The following is a 16,195-nucleotide window of genomic DNA, read 5'->3' on the forward strand; positions in this document are numbered from 1 at the left end:
TATTCCTGGACCCTTCAAAATTTGTCTTAAGGATTATGCATGAGCAAAATGTGCTATCATACCAATTAAAGGTATTGTTTTGATATTGCAAAATTGCAGAATTTGTCAATGCCCGCATAAAATTATATGATGATTTGCACTGTTAAAACCATGCAGTTACAATAGATATTATAATATCTATAGTAAGTTTATTGTTGACTTTTTCGAACATTATTGGAATGACGGTAGAGCTACCTTAAAATTCATGATTACAGCAAGTTGGATGGTTTTGTTATATGTAATCTTATACAGTCTCAAAAAATAAGCTACCGTAAAATGTATCGGTACAGTAAATTGCGTGGTTTTGATAGAGAAAATACGATGATGTATTTTTTGACATTTTTTTTCACAGTAAGTTCAATTTTAGTTACGTAATGAAAAATTGTTATCCTTTGAAATATAAAAAACGCAAGCTTCAAACGGATTCAATATTTGAATGAAAAAAGTGTTTTAAAATGCATTTTACACCAGTTCAATTGTTTTGCAATCTTTAGTTTTCAAAATATTTAAGTATTTCAAAAATTATGTTCTTTCGCAAAAAAAAAGTTTGTTTTTAAATATATTTTTAGACGCGCTCAATCATGCTAAATATGTTTATCAACGCAGGAAATGCATTTGAAATTGTTATCAGTTGATTAGACTTCTAATTCCATAAAAAGTTAAGCTGCTGATTTTTTTACCTCCTGATTTTTCGAGCCGATTTTGAAGAGGGGGACATAAAGTTTGAAAAATATTTGCAAGGTTCTAAGGATTCAAGATTGTCCTTCCGTGTGGATTTATCGGACCGCGCACTGAATTCACATACCAGAGATCGCCGGTTCAGATCCCGCAGCGGGCACCCTGAAATTCTAAGTGTCAGTATGGGGTTTCGGTGCCTTCGCTCCGTGACATACTCTCGTACACATAGGAGCCCAGGGTGGCGAAGTCCTTGTAGATAAAAGGAAGACACTAGTGGTTGGTACTAGCAATTGTGGCCGACAGCTAAAGTCAAATTCGTTTTCGTTTCGTTCTAAGGATAAAAAAAAGTTAAACTCGGTAAGTATTGAGAATTAATTTTAAAATACCAGAAATATAATTTCAATGCCAAATTGAATTTTTAATAGTCATATGTGATATTTTGATAAAGTGCACTGTTTTAATGTGAACACTCAACTACAGACAAGTTTTGTGTCTCAACCCTCAGTGTTTAAAGTTTATTTTGCGTTTGCTTCTTTTAGGTTTTTATAGGTTAGGTGTCCACACACTTTTTTTTGTATGGAGCCATTTTACATTTTTACATTTTGAAATGTCGAAGTTTTTACATTTTGACATTTTCACCATTCTACATTTTTTTACATTTTAACATTTTCCGGTTTGTACACCTCCTTACCCTGATAAAAAGTCTGACTAACATGATATCGTTGCCAAATAAAATTACAATTACATTTTAACATTTAAACATTTAAACATTTAAACATTTAAACATTTAAACATTTAAACATTTAAACATTTAAACATTTAAACATTTAAACATTTAAACATTTAAACATTTAAACATTTAAACATTTAAACATTTAAACATTTAAACATTTAAACATTTAAACATTTAAACATTTAAACATTTAAACATTTAAACATTTAAACATTTAAACATTTAAACATTTAAACATTTAAAAATTTAAACATTTAAACATTTAAACATTTAAACATTTAAACATTTAAACATTTAAACATTTAAACATTTAAACATTTAAACATTTAAACATTTAAACATTTAAACATTTAAACATTTAAACATTTAAACATTTAAACATTTAAACATTTAAACATTTAAACATTTAAACATTTAAACATTTAAACATTTAAACATTTAAACATTTAAACATTTAAACATTTAAACATTTAAACATTTAAACATTTAAACATTTAAACATTTAAACATTTAAACATTTAAACATTTAAACATTTAAACATTTAAACATTTAAACATTTAAACATTTAAACATTTAAACATTTAAACATTTAAACATTTAAACATTTAAACATTTAAACATTTAAACATTTAAACATTCAATCATTTAAACATTATTGCGAAATAAATTTAAAAAAAACTCGTAAAAAAGCAATAAATAAGAATCATAAAACGAACGCACCATTATACAGAAACTGTGCAGCCGACGCTCTTGAAACGAACGCACCATGATTGAGCGAGCTGCGAGCTGTCAAACTTTTTCTCTCGCGCGTGTTCATTCATGTTTCGTGTTGGCCGTGTTGGCTGCAGTTTCGAATCGAAATCAAGTTTTACTCGCGTGTGCTTATGAAAAATAACTTCCGTCATCAAATCCGCCGGGTGAACGAACCGGAACATCTCCGGGATGGCGGATTTTTCTCACATTTGGGTAAGTTTTTGGAGTTTTATTAATTTTGGAGAGGGCGGAATCCCCCTGAAGCAACAGCAGGTTGTTGCCATGACCTGCTTCGAAAAATTGTCAAGCTATTTTTTTGTATTATTTGTGTCTTTCAGTGGGCGTGTGGAGCTGTTCGGTTACGGGACAAAACCCGCAGTGGAAACGCAGACCCGGCGCATACTGCGGACATTTCCGGCCACCGTCAATAATCCATTCCGAATGAAAGATGCCAAGTGCTCGATCTGGAAAAGCTACGAGGAGTTCGAACATCTTCGTGTGAGTATTTGACATTTTATTCTATTGGAAAAGGATAGAGCCACGGGGCGGAATCCCACTCCGCAGTAGGCAAGAAAACTGTGACGTAGCAAATGAGCTCAAAGAACTCAGTGGTTTGACAGGTGTCGTTTTCACGACTTAGCATTTCGTTTTTGAATTTGAATTTGCTTCCGATTGCGCGAAACGTCAAAACCCGAGTTTTTTTTCGGATAAGTGTGCATCTGTCCGTGTTCGTGTACGCGCAACTGACCACGTAGTTGTCGTTCCCGTGGCCGTGCTCTAGGCTGTGTCCTTGTCCGAACTCCTGACCGTGTTCGTGTCTGTGCTTCTGGCCGTTTTCGTGTCCCTGGCCGTGTAGGTGCCTGTTCCTGGCCATTCCCGTGGCCGTGTCCTTGTCGTGCTCCTAACCGTGTTTGTGTCCATGCGAAACGGAACAACCGGAACAAAGTTTTGAGTCCCGGCACTGACACCTGTCAAAAAAGTTCATTTGGTTTATTTATGTTGTATTTCGTGAGAGCTAAATTTATTTGATTCTTGCTTGTTCGAGTGTCAGAAGTAGAATGGTGAATGAATGCTTGAATGATTGATGGTTGCTTCGATTGCTTGAATGGGTTGCTTCGTTAGTCCAACAATTTACCTTTGAGGTTAAGTTCCGAGCTTTTCTCCTTTGTAGCAGCAGACATTTTCCGTGGCTTGCTTGGGCAGGCCGATGTGTTTTCTTTTAGGTTACCTATTTTTAACGTATTGCTTTTTTTCGATTACAGAGTCTACTACTTCCAACGCGGATGCTCGTAGACGTGAAATGCGGACATTCCAGTTTGCCATCATATTTCCTTTCTTGGTGGCAACGTTAACTCCTGAAGCAGCAGGACATTTGAAGATGAGTGGGCGTAAGTTGTGTGGGATGCAGGCTGTGTAATTTGATTCTAATTGTGTTTTTTTTTAACATTTGCAGTCTCGACAAAACGGAGCTTTTGGCCGACAGCTTGAAGCGGAATTACGAAAGAAAACGTCGGAAGGAGCCCAACGACAGTTTCAACTCGACCGCGACCGTGAAGGAAACCCTTCCTGAATGGCGAGATGCTGGACGGACTTCTCGTGACGAAAATCCTGACGGGAGTTGTGAGTGATGAGTAATAAGAAAAGCTTGCTTTGTTTCTAATAAATTGTTTCATTTCTGAAGTTCAATTTAAAAAAAAACAGTGTAAATGAAACTAAAATAAAATAAAACATACTTTTAATTTAAGGAAAATACCGTAAAACATACCATAAATAAAATTAAAGTACAATAAAACCTGCTGTAGTTATTATTTATTTCAATGTACGAATATAGTTTAAACAGTACTATTTAGCAGGGAAAAAATCTTGAAGAACTATACATTTACTGTGAAATCCATTGTAATGGTTACTGTATTTGTTGTAAATGTATGATGTTTTCTATAGTCAGGGCAAGTTTTTGAATGAAAAATGCAACATTAGATTAACAGTAAAATGCGTCGTATTTGGAAAAAAAATGTATGGAAAAAATTCGAAATTTTTATGGTACCGGTGCATAACAACCCCCCTTTTTTATGGTAAAATCCCAAAATACGACGCAAATTATCTTAAAAAACGATGCTGTCTACTGTTAAAACACTGTCAAAATGACAATATATTTTATCGTTTTGTAACGTTAAAATTTACTGTAAGTTATTATTGGTATTCTTTTGGTATTACAGTGTTTTATCAAATTCCTCTGAAACTATAAGAAAATTTTGACCAATTTTGACAAAATAATTAATTTTGCGCTAAAATAATGTCTCAAAGCGAATGCTTTAATTGAAAACCGGAAATTTTAAACTTGATATTAAACATTTTTGATATACCCCTAAAGAAATGACTTGAAATTGTTGAAAATTTTCTAAGTCAGGATGGAACATTTTGGTATTATTTTGGTATTAAAGTGTTTTATCAAATTCCTCTGAAACTATGGGAAAATTTTGACCAATTTTGACAAAATAATTAATTTTGCACTAAAATGATGTCTCAAAGCGAATACTTTCATTGAAAACCGCAAATTTCAAACTTGATTTTAAACATTTTTGATATACCCCCTACATAAATGACTTGAAATTGTGGAAAATTTTCTAAGTCAGGATGGCACATTTTGGTATTCTTTTGGTATTACAGTGTTTTATCAAATTCCTCTGAAACTATGGGAAAATGTTGACCAATTTTGACAGAATAATTAATTTTGCACTAAAATGATGTCTCAAAGCGAATACTTTCATTGAAAACCGGAAATTTCAAACTTGATTTTAAGCATTTTTGATATACCCCCTACATCAGGCCCCGGACAGACGGTAATAACAAAATTCATGCCATTTCAATAACAGATTGTGTTAAAATAACAGATTCTGTTATTGAATATTCTTGTAAATAATTTTTGGAAGAAAAAGTAATAACAGTTTCTGTTATTTTAACAAACAATGTTATTGGGATGGTATTCAATTGGAAATGTGGAATAAGATAATAATAACAGTTTAAGTTATGTTTTGCCATTTCATTCCATAATAACAGGAACTGTTATTGGTTTGATATTTCATTGTAAATGTGAAATAAGATGACAATAACAGTTTAAGTTATGTTTTTCCATTTTATTGCATAATAACAGGAACTGTTATTGGATTGATATTCCATTGGAAATGAGGAGTAAGACGATAATTACATTTTAAGTTATGTTTTTCACATCCCGAGGAGGATGTCGTAAAAAACCGTAGCAAAAAAATAATACATTTGTTTTCCGTAAACAAAATAGTTACTAAATCTGTTATTTTGAGAAAATAAACATGGCAGGGTATCAAAACAGGTTTTTCAAATGTTATTTTACATCAAACTCATACTTTGTTCTCTTTTTGATATTCGTGGACTAAGCCGACTTTTGATCATTTTTTTATATTTCTTCGGTTACTAAACATTTTAACTAAAAATATTAGGTCGCTAGACTTATCTTTAAATTTCTACCGATTATATTTAATCTACGACCAAATTGGTCAAACGGTTCTAACATTCCATTTATGCTTATTCATCGACGATTTTTGCAATCTGAATTTCAATGAGCCCATCAAATAACTCAATATTTGAAGATTTATAATTTTTTATGGCTATCAGAACTTATCAATTACGCTCAACAGCACTCGGATGATTACGCTTGATCGATAATCATCGTGAATGATTTTATTTCATCAGCTATCAATAAATACCTAACAACTTTATTTATAACATTTGATAAATCGAGTTCTTAACATTCTCATTCTGCGGCCATTTGCGCTTAACAGCACCATCGATCCTCCTTTGAATTCACCCTGACTCCGCCCCATGATCCGACGGTCCGGGTGTAGGCCTCTTTCGTTATCGGCTTGGATCATCTGCTGGATGACGGCACCAATGACGGCCGGAACAGCCGCGGCAGCAGCCGGAGCAGCTTCCTCATCCCAGTTTCCACTCTCCTCGACGGCCGGAATCGGCTCGTCGTTGTACATCTTCTTGGTGGCCGTGGCAGCATTCAGCAGTGCAATTCACCCTTTCTCCTGCTCCTTTGGATCACGGTAGAAAAACAGATCGGGCTTCAGCTCCCACTTGTCGGAGATCTTGCCACGCAGCTTTAGCACCTCACGGTCCAACAGCCAATACATCAGACCGATCGTGTGCGACGACTTGGTGCTGCACGGGAATGCAACTTTGACGAACTTGAGCAGCGAGACGGTGTTGCACGTTGTCGTAGGACGCCTCCATCATGGACTGATGATCGGTAAGCGGATCGGTCTCGATCAGCAGCCGTGGCTCACAGAACGTCGGCTGGATCTGATTCGCACCGAACGTGAAGCGGCCCGCTATGAGGGTATCTCTCTGGAGTACTCGATGCTGGCGATGCAGTGTTCCCCAGGTGCTGCCCAAGTTGATGATGTAGATGCCAGCCGAGCGACGCGTACGACTCCACCCGACCGTTTAAAGGGGGTCTTAAAACGATGGTTGAGGATTTTCCGGCAACCGTTCCGGTCCGCAAGCTGTAGATGGCCGTATGATCTTTGTGTAGGATGACCAGCTGCGATTGTTGCTGATATTGCTCGAGCGCATTCGGCGGAACTGGAAGTTTTTGGATCGAGTTGCTGTGCGTCTCATCAAATGCCATTTCCAGCGGAATCTTTGCTTCTTCAGATGGTGATTCTTGGCCATTCTGCTAAAACCTCGCTCATTCGGGGACAGGATTTTTCCGTGGTATCGATTAGGCCACTGGAGCGCTAGCTGGCTGTTTTTTTTCCTGCTCCTTGAGTTCCTTGATGAAGAAGTAAAACTGTACCTTGGCCTAGAGTTTTTCTTATGAATTTCTGCAACGGGAAAGTATTTCCTTTTATTTAAATCTAAAGAGCGTTGTAAGCAACTTACCGACAGCGTGAAAATTCTCTATTTTTTCAAATTTTATTGCCAATGTGTGCGGAAAGGATTTTTGAACTTTTTTTTATTCCAGCTTCAAAACAGTGCAGACGAAATTTTTTGACAGGATCGAGAAATTCTCGCACACAATCTACACTGTAACTTAAAATTCACTTTTCTTGGTAATCGTAGTCGAACAGAAACATTAGTATGAAGAAGTGCGAAAACGAACTCAGCAAAGTGCGATTTCTCATTTTAGAGTGTAAAGTTTGTTTACATCCAAGCAGTCGTGGGTGGTGGGTGGAAACCAGTGGGAAGGTTGGGTGGAAAACGGAATCATTCGAAGAGGCCATCCCGAAATGACGTTTCACTTGGTTTAATTGCTAAACTTTTATATCTAGATTTTTTTTAGAAAAGGTGCTAATTATAGGTGCTATTGTGGTTTATATTTTTATATGACCGTTTAAAAAAAATTAGACATCTAGTATTTTTTAAGCTATGGAATTTCCTATGTTTACAAAACCTTTTCAAATAAACTCCAGCATGTTTATTTTGAATCATTATTTTTTAAATTTTCGGTGCACAAAATTTAATTTTTAAGGTTTTTGTAGCTGCATGCAATCTTTTCTTTTCCGGAAGAGATCCGGCAGCAACTTCGTACTGCCAAAAAGTTTGGTTATGTAACTGCTTGTCCAATAAATTATTGTCTTTCATTTGTTTATAGGACCTATTCAAAAAAAAACTCTAGGTTTGTATACAAACAGTGCATCACACCCATAACAAAAACTAACATTAACAAGATATCCAGGATACAGTATATTCTAGCAAAACAATGCCAAAGGGCCGTTGTGGGTTTGTAAACAAAAAGTGTGTCTCTTTTATGCCAGATGTGTAAACATCCTCTAGCGTAAGCAGAATACACTCTTTGTTTACAAATCCACAATGACCCTTTTGCATTGTTTTGCTAGATTTGCAAAAAAAAAATCGTGCATATTGAACATATTTTGCCATAACGCCATTTGTGAATGGCCCACGAGCTAAGCCTGCTTGGACGAGCTGTCAAATGATTTGTTGTTGTTGTGTTGTCGTGCGCGTTTTGATTCGTTTCGGTCGCTGCGTCGTCGGTCTGCCGTCGCATTTCCGGCAATAACTTATTTCACCCGAACCATAAAGTGTCCGCAGGTTTGAGTTTGCTAAAGCAGTGAAAAATTTGACAGTTACAGTCATCCCACATATTCGGAACACCCACAAATTCGGAACACTTTTGTGATAATTTATCAATAACATGGCAAATGCAGCTTTTCTGTCGACCCTACTATTTTTAGGACCTTCATTTGGACATTCTCTTGCTATTTCACTATAGTCAAGGCACGAAATCTAAAAAGGTGCTCATTTTTCATGTCTAGAAGCAAATCGTGTAACAGGCCATTTTTTTATGGATCTAGACTAAATCGACCCTCCTGAATCCGAATCTGCCTGTTGATTTTCCCGATTCTCAAAGGGAACCGAGATATTCAAGATGGCGTCCAATATGGCGGCTGAATGGAAAAATCACAATAAAAGGATTTTTAAGTTCAATCAACTACTCAAATTTAACTAAATTGGGGTCGCTGAACTCGAATATGATCCCTAGAATACTCCAAAGTACTCAGGGAATGTGCAATCCAAGATGGCGGCCAATATGGCGAAGTTAGAATATTGGAAATGTTTATACAGAAGTGTAACAGGCTATCAACAGGTCAAATTTAATTAATTTGGGGTCGCTGGACTCGAATATGACCCCTAGAATACTCCAAAGTACTCAGGGAATGTGCAATCCAAGATGGCGGCCAATATGGCGAAGTTAGAATATTGGAAATGTTTATACAGAAGTGTAACAGGCTATCAACAGGTCAAATTTAATTAATTTGGGGTCGCTGAACTCGAATATGACCCCTAGAATACTCCAAAGTACTCAGGGAATGTGCAATCCAAGATGGCGGCCAATATGGCGAAGTTAGAATATTGGAAATGTTTATACAGAAATGTAACAGGCTATCAACAGGTCAAATTTAACTAATTTGGGGTCGCTGAACTCAAATATGATCCCTAGAATACTCTAAAGTATTCAGGGAATGTGCAATCCAAGATGGCGGCCAATATGGCGAAGTTAGAATATTGGAAATGTTTATACAGAAATGTAACAGGCAATCAACAGGTCAAATTTAACTAATTTGGTGTCGCTAAACTCAAATATGATCCCAAAAATACTCCAAAGTACTCAGAGAATGTGCAATCCAAGATGACGGCCAAAATGGCGAAGTTAGAATATTGGAAATGTTTATACAGAAATGATCAGGCCATCAACAGATAAAATTTAACTAATTTGGGGTCGCTGAACTCAAATATGATCCCAAAAATACTCAAAAGTACTCAGAGAATGTGCAATCCAAGATGGCTGCCAATATGGCGAAGTAAGAATATTGGAAATGTTTATACAGAAATGTAACAGGCAATCAACAGGTCAAATTTAACTAATTTGGTGTCGCTAAACTCAAATATGATCTCAAAAGTACTCAGAGAATGTGCAATCCAAGATGGCGGCCAATATGGCGAAGTAAGAATATTGGAAATGTTTATACAGAAATGTAACAGACAATCAACAGGTCAAATTTAACTAATTTGGGGTCGCTGAACTCGAATATGACCCCTAGAATACCCTAGAATTAGTGCTTTTTGAACAAAAAACCTCATTTCAAGACTATTTTATCCTGAGCAGCAAAACACTGATTCCAAATTGCCTGTTTCATAATTGTGGGATGTTATTGTGCTTCCCACAATTGTGGAACACCTGAATTTAACTGATATTTACACAAAAAAAGTTATCAGACCATTCATAAAACATAACTAAGCTTTAGTTTCGTTAGTTTTAGAGCGTGAAGTCATTTTTTTGTTGAAAATTATGTTCTCGTGGAGAGAACCAAAGTTTGTTTACATCCGTAAGAAAAAAGTGTTCCGAATTTGTGGATTTCAAGGGTCAAAGTTTTTCTTCAAAAACTTGATATAAAAGTAAAAATTTGCAGTTGTTCGATACATCATCCGAAAGATCGCAAGAAAAGCTTTCAAATGAAGGTAAAAGCGAATCATTAAGTTCAGTTATCGATTTGCTATGATTTTTTGAGCATTGGCCGATCTGTAAACCGTTCCGAATATGTGGGATGACTGTGGCTCATGGATATATGAAAAAGACAAAAGTGTTCAATTCCAAACGCCTCGACCGGATTTTTGTAGCAATATGGCCCCAGAACATAGCCTGAAATTTTGAGCGCATTTGGTTAAGGTTTAGTACTTCCACCATTGACCTGAAGTTAGTATGGAACTTTTGAAGATTTACTATGGAAAATTTTCACTTTTAACCTCTTCTTAGATAAAGTTTCCCAAAACCCAATCAAATTTTCTTATTCTCAAGTTTCTTATAGGTTTTGATCCGGGGAACAACTTTGTAGAACATCGCAAAGCGCTAGGAATTGATCCTGAAAAGATACAGGATATTTTTTGGAGCTAGGATTTTTTTTTAACGTGCTCTAAAAATTTGCCTGTATCTTTCCGGGATTAATTCCTAGCGCTTTGTGATGTTCTACAAAGTTGTTCCCCGGATCGAAACCTATAAGAAACCACTACTTTGAGAAAAAATCATAGGGCATAGGAAAATATACTCGAAGAAGAGTTAAAAAGTTGAAAATAAATAAATTAAATTTATTGAAATTTCTTTATAACTTCAGGTGGAAGTTCTAAACCTTAACCAAATGCGCTCAAAATTTCAGGCTATGTTTTGGGGCCATATTGCTACAAAATTCCGGTTGAGGCGTTCGAAATTGAACACTTTTGTCTTTTTCATATATCCGTGAGCCACGCTACTGTATAACTAGTAGAGAGAAAACGGACTTCGACGCGCCGCTGGAGAAACAACAAATTTGTAAAATCTGCTGCTTGAGAACGAATTTCTCGGCATCTGTTGTGGTCTAGTGTCGTGGACTGCATGGAATCGGTTGAATCGCGCGGAAAGTGAGTGAGTTGTTTTGTTCTAAGCGGAAAATCGGCGGAAATGGAGACTAATTCGTGCAGAGTAAACATTGGCCTTGACCCAGCAGTAACAACAACACCAGACCTTCCGGCTGGAAGTTGATGTGCTGCTGCGAGATCAAGTTTGCTGACGCTTCGAGAGCAAATATCATCGGACAAGGTAAGCTTGAACGTTAAAAATTGTCAAAAACCTAAAATTAACAGTGTTCTTTTCTTTACCAGCAAAACAGGAACCAACTCCTTCGAAGGCCACTTTCCCCGAACTGACAACAGGGGGCCGAGCTGTTGATGGGTTAGCATTTCACCCTCGACTTGATGGCGTACACTACGAACGTCGACTGAAATCGGCGGTAAAGCTACGTCAACGGGTTTTCGATAGAGTTTCAAAAACACTCGCTGGCGTGTTAAACGAAAGTGAGTAAAAATTACATTTATAAGACTCCAACAGATTATTTTAACTATTGGTTCGATTCTTCCAGCTTCTTATGCTCCATATTCACCTCGCCAAGAGCCTAAAGGTCTAGGACACGGTCCACCAACATGACAATCATCTTCAAAAGAAAAAGCAGCAGTAAAATTGGCAGGTTTGTAATACTATCAAGAAATACTACTTTTAGCCGGTACGGAAAACGAGGTTAAAATTTAGGGCAACACTTCAAAAAGAAGTATGTAATCTAAGAAGTGAATAAACAGCTCTAAAGAGGTCAAGAACAAGTTCGCACGCCAGCAACAAATTCACTACACCCATTTTCCATCCTTTTCAAACGTTACCTTTGAAATGTAGCTTAACGAACCTAATTAGTAATAATGTTTTAAAAGCAAGTTTTGTAAATCCGGATTTTAAACATTGAAGCGTTTAAACGGAAGTGAATCAATAAAAAGGAATCAAAATAGCCATCAAAATTTTAACTTTTAAAACCGAAGTCAAAAAACAAAATAAATTAGGATACATTTTGCTATATTTTTTTTAATTTAAAACTATTCCTCTCTATTTTCTCAAAATATTTAATATATGTTTAATATCAATCGTTTCGGAACAATGCACACTCAATAAATCATAATAAAAAGTAATATTTCTATTTTTATTTTTTTCAGAAAAGTCATTGGATCATTGGACGGATTATGAACATCACAGCCTGCATGTTATCCTAAATTCTATCTTTGGCGATAAATATCACCATCACGACCACCATTAGATAAGTGCTTTAATATTTTTTTCCTAAAAGAATTAGACACTTTGTAATAATATTCTATTTTTTAGGTTGAAATTCATCCGCAACCACCAACATTTGCAAATTAATAGTAAAATGCACGACTTTCGATGAAGTTCAGGTGAATTATATGGAAATTGCCGTAAGTCAGTACAGTTTTAATTCTCTAGCTTTAACACAAAACTAACTATTTTAAAACAAATCAATTAGAATTACAGTTACTCAATGGCTGTCTTCTATGACTCTCTTCTTCTCGATAGCAATATTGCTCTAGCTGTAAATATTTTTTCAGTCCCTTCAAATAGATTGCTTTGATTTTTCATTCTATAATTTGATAACTCCCGCTCTCGAAGGTTCCCTCAATATCGACAACGAGAGATTCCACTGTATGATATTTTGAGTTTTAATTTTCTATTATAAATTTGTCAGATACTGATATTTTTTTGTTACTTTTGGAGCAATTTCTTATACACAATTCTGTTATTATGACTCTTATATGACTCATATTTGTGACAGCCTGAGTTACAATGTTATGCTTCATATATTTTTTTTTCTGTAACGAATTTCTGCTCGGATAAGTGATAAAATAATAACACTTTTTGTTATGCAATCAATCCATATGAATAACTGTTTTTGTTATTTGGGTGCTCCCCATCCATTGCTCAGAATAACTAACCTTGTTATTCTATTGTTCTGGATTCTATGTTATTAGTATGTTATTGCAATAACAGGGCAATAACGATTTGAGTTATTTTTCGAACAAATCTTTGTTATTGAAATTTGTTATTTTAACAACTAATCCGATCATCCCAATAACGGATTTTGATCTTCTCACAATATCAAAAACTGACCTTCCCAAGTTATTTCCGTCTGCTCGGGGCCTGCCCAACCTTTTCGGCTCAATTTACACATTTTTGATCGTCAAAATTACAATTGTTATTTTTTTCATGGTTTCTTTGATGGAATCGGTTCTCAGATGACCAGAGAACATAACTTTGATAAAAGTTTGAAAAAATATGTTTGCAGGTTGTTTTTATGTAAGTTTTAAGTGAAAAATTGGTCCGGCCCGCGGGCCGGAATGATTTTTGACGTAAAATGTGGATAAAAACGACTTGTATAAATATTTTTTTCAAACTTATGGAAAAGTTATGTTCACTGGTCATCTGAGAACCGATTCCATCAAAGAAACCATGAAAAAATGAACAATTGTAATTTTGACGATCAAATATGTGAAAATTGAGCCGAAAAGGTTGGGTTTTTTTTTACCAATTTGGACAAGATAATAAATTTTGCGCTAAAATGACTTGAAAAAAAACAAATACTTTGAAAAACGAGCCAATCGAAAGATTATTGAATTTTGGTTAATTTCAATCCAGTTTTATTTTAATAACACTTATTTTTCAATCTTGTTATTTTTCAGAATCTTCAAGAACTTCATGCACAGGCCGTTCATCAATGACAAATGCATTCGGTGTGGTGAAGAATATCACTAAGAACAACATGGAATCATCAGGTGAGTAGATTTGGCTGTTGCATATGGATCATTTCCGTTTTTTCACTAACTGCAACTGCTGCACTAAAAATTGTATGAAAATACCAAATTTTGGTATTACTTGTGCAAATATCAGCGACCAAAATGTGATCTTGGTTGCCCAGTAATAGATGGTAAAATACCATCAAATCATACCAAAATCATGTATGTGGAAGACCACAGGAATACCAAAATATGATTTTCCAAGGGCGCGGGAATACCTAAAAATTAAACCATGGCAATACCAAGTTTTGGTATTCAAGCAATGTTCAAAAATTCAGAAGACCTCAACTTGGTATTGAAATGGTTTTATTTTGAGGTATTATTTTACCCTTGGAATAACATGGTTTGGTATTGTTGTGCCCTTCCATATACTAGACTTTGGTATGATTTCATGGTTTTTTACCATCTATTACTGGGCAACCAAGGGCACATTTTGCTCGCTGTTATTTGCTCAAGTAATATCAAAATTTGGTATTCCCGTGTTATGCTCGGGAAAACAGAAAAATAAACTGCGTTTACACTCGCGAAACGCAGCTAACGACGGCCGCGACGGATCCCACATTAACTCAGTGCGGACGTTACGCATCGGCGGCCGTTACTGATCGTGTGGTCCACCCTAGAACCGCCCTGGCGGACCGAGGGCGGGCCGCCTGGGCGGTTGAAATTTTACATTTGAAATTTTTCAATTTCGTCCGCCCTCCATCCGCCTTGGCGTGCCATGGGCGCATCGCCTGGGCGGTTCAAACTGATCGCTGAAATGTTTCAATATCGTTCGCTCCTCAATCTCCGCGGCGAGCCAAAGGCTGATTGCCGTGGCGGTTTGCATCTGAAGGAATTTATTTCGAATTTGACATTTCAGTCAGTTTTCAACGAGCTTCGGTGGATGTTGTTATTTAATCGGCGGCTGCTGATTTTCGTTGTTAAGTTTGTGTTGGGAGAAGTGTTGTGTTGTTTAGATTGTTTACTTATGTAAACAAACAGTTGAAAGTGTGTTTGAAATAGTGATTGAAGGTTGTTTTGCAAGAATAATCGTTATTGTTGGTGTAATTTCCCGAGCATGGGTAAATAACAAGGGAAATGCGTAATAATACCTTCCTCTGGTATCAATACCAAATTTTGGTATTCCTGGACCCTTTAAAATTTGTCTTAAGGATTATGCAAGAGCAAAATGTGCTATCATACCAATTAACCAATATTGCAAAATTGCAGAATTTGTCAATGGTCGAACACCACATATTGGTATTCTTTTGGTATTACAGTGTTTTATCAAATTCCTCTGAAACTATAGGAAAATTTTGACCAATTTTGACAAAATAATTAATTTTGCGCTAAAATAATGTCTCAAAGCGAATGCTTTAATTGAAAACCGGAAATTTCAAACTTGATATTAAACATTTTTGATATACCCCCTAAAGAAATGACTTGAAATTGTTGAAAATTTTCCAAGTCAGGATGGCACATTTTGGTATTATTTTGGTATTAAAGTGTTTTATCAAATTCCTCTGAAACTATGGGAAAATGTTGACCAATTTTGACAAAATAATTAATTTTGCACTAAAAGGATGTCTCAAAGCGAATGCTTTCATTGAAAACCGGAAATTTCAAACTTGATTTTAAACATTTTTGATATACCCCCTACAGAAATGACTTGAAATTGTGGAAAATTTTCTATGTCAGGATGGCACATTTTGGTATTATTTTGGTATTAAAGTGTTTTATCAAATTCCTCTGAAACTATGGGAAAATTTTGACCAATTTTGACAAAATAATTAATTTTGCGCTAAAATGATGTCTCTAAGCGAATGCTTTCATTGAAAACCGGAAATTTCAAACTTGATTTTAAACATTTTTGATATACCCCCTACAGAAATTACTTGAAATTGTGGAAAATTTTCTAAGTCAGGATGGCACATTTTGGTATTATTTTGGTATTGAAAGGTTTCATCAATTTTCTCTGAAACTATGGGATTTTTTTTACAAATTTGGACAAGATAATAAATTTTGCGCTAAAATGACTTGAAAAAAAAATCTGGTTTTAACATTTTTTGATATACCCATTAAGATATTTTTTTAAATTGTTGAAATTTCTCCAAGTCGGGATAACCAAATACTTTGAAAAACGAGTCAATCGAAAGATTATTGAATTTTGGTGAATTTCAATCCAGTTTCATTTTAATAACACTTATTTTTCAATCTTGTTATTTTCCAGAAGCTTCAAGAACTGCAAGCACAGGCCGTTCATCAATGACAAATGCATTCGGTGTGGTGAAGAA

At 35.5% G+C, this 16,195-nt stretch overlaps 2 long non-coding RNA genes and 1 pseudogene across 4 annotated transcripts; 2 read left to right on the top strand and 1 right to left on the bottom strand.

The window, feature by feature from the left end:
* Positions 1 to 2,160: 2,160 nt before the first annotated feature.
* LOC120427799 (uncharacterized) lies at positions 2,161 to 3,961 on the top strand. 2 transcript variants are annotated; one of them, XR_005606966.2, is made up of 4 exons: positions 2,161 to 2,417; positions 2,543 to 2,702; positions 3,467 to 3,592; positions 3,658 to 3,961. It is a non-coding gene; the product is annotated as an uncharacterized LOC120427799 (long non-coding RNA). The 2 variants fall into 2 exon arrangements; XR_008212331.1 differs by having other exon boundaries at positions 2,161 to 2,702.
* A 1,079-nt stretch (positions 3,962 to 5,040) lies between these two features.
* Positions 5,041 to 6,873, bottom strand: LOC120427794 (40S ribosomal protein SA-like; annotated as a pseudogene).
* Positions 6,874 to 10,334: 3,461 nt separating this feature from the next.
* LOC120427798 (uncharacterized) lies at positions 10,335 to 15,349 on the top strand. 2 transcript variants are annotated; one of them, XR_005606965.2, is made up of 4 exons: positions 10,335 to 11,337; positions 11,400 to 11,591; positions 11,657 to 11,761; positions 12,273 to 15,349. It is a non-coding gene; the product is annotated as an uncharacterized LOC120427798 (long non-coding RNA). The 2 variants fall into 2 exon arrangements; XR_005606964.2 differs by lacking the exon at positions 12,273 to 15,349 and having other exon boundaries at positions 10,338 to 11,337; positions 11,657 to 12,240.
* The last annotated feature ends 846 nt before the right edge of the window (positions 15,350 to 16,195 follow it).

Source organism: Culex pipiens, chromosome 1 (genome assembly GCF_016801865.2).
Source record: "Culex pipiens pallens isolate TS chromosome 1, TS_CPP_V2, whole genome shotgun sequence".
Taxonomy (NCBI): Eukaryota; Metazoa; Arthropoda; class Insecta; order Diptera; family Culicidae; genus Culex; species Culex pipiens.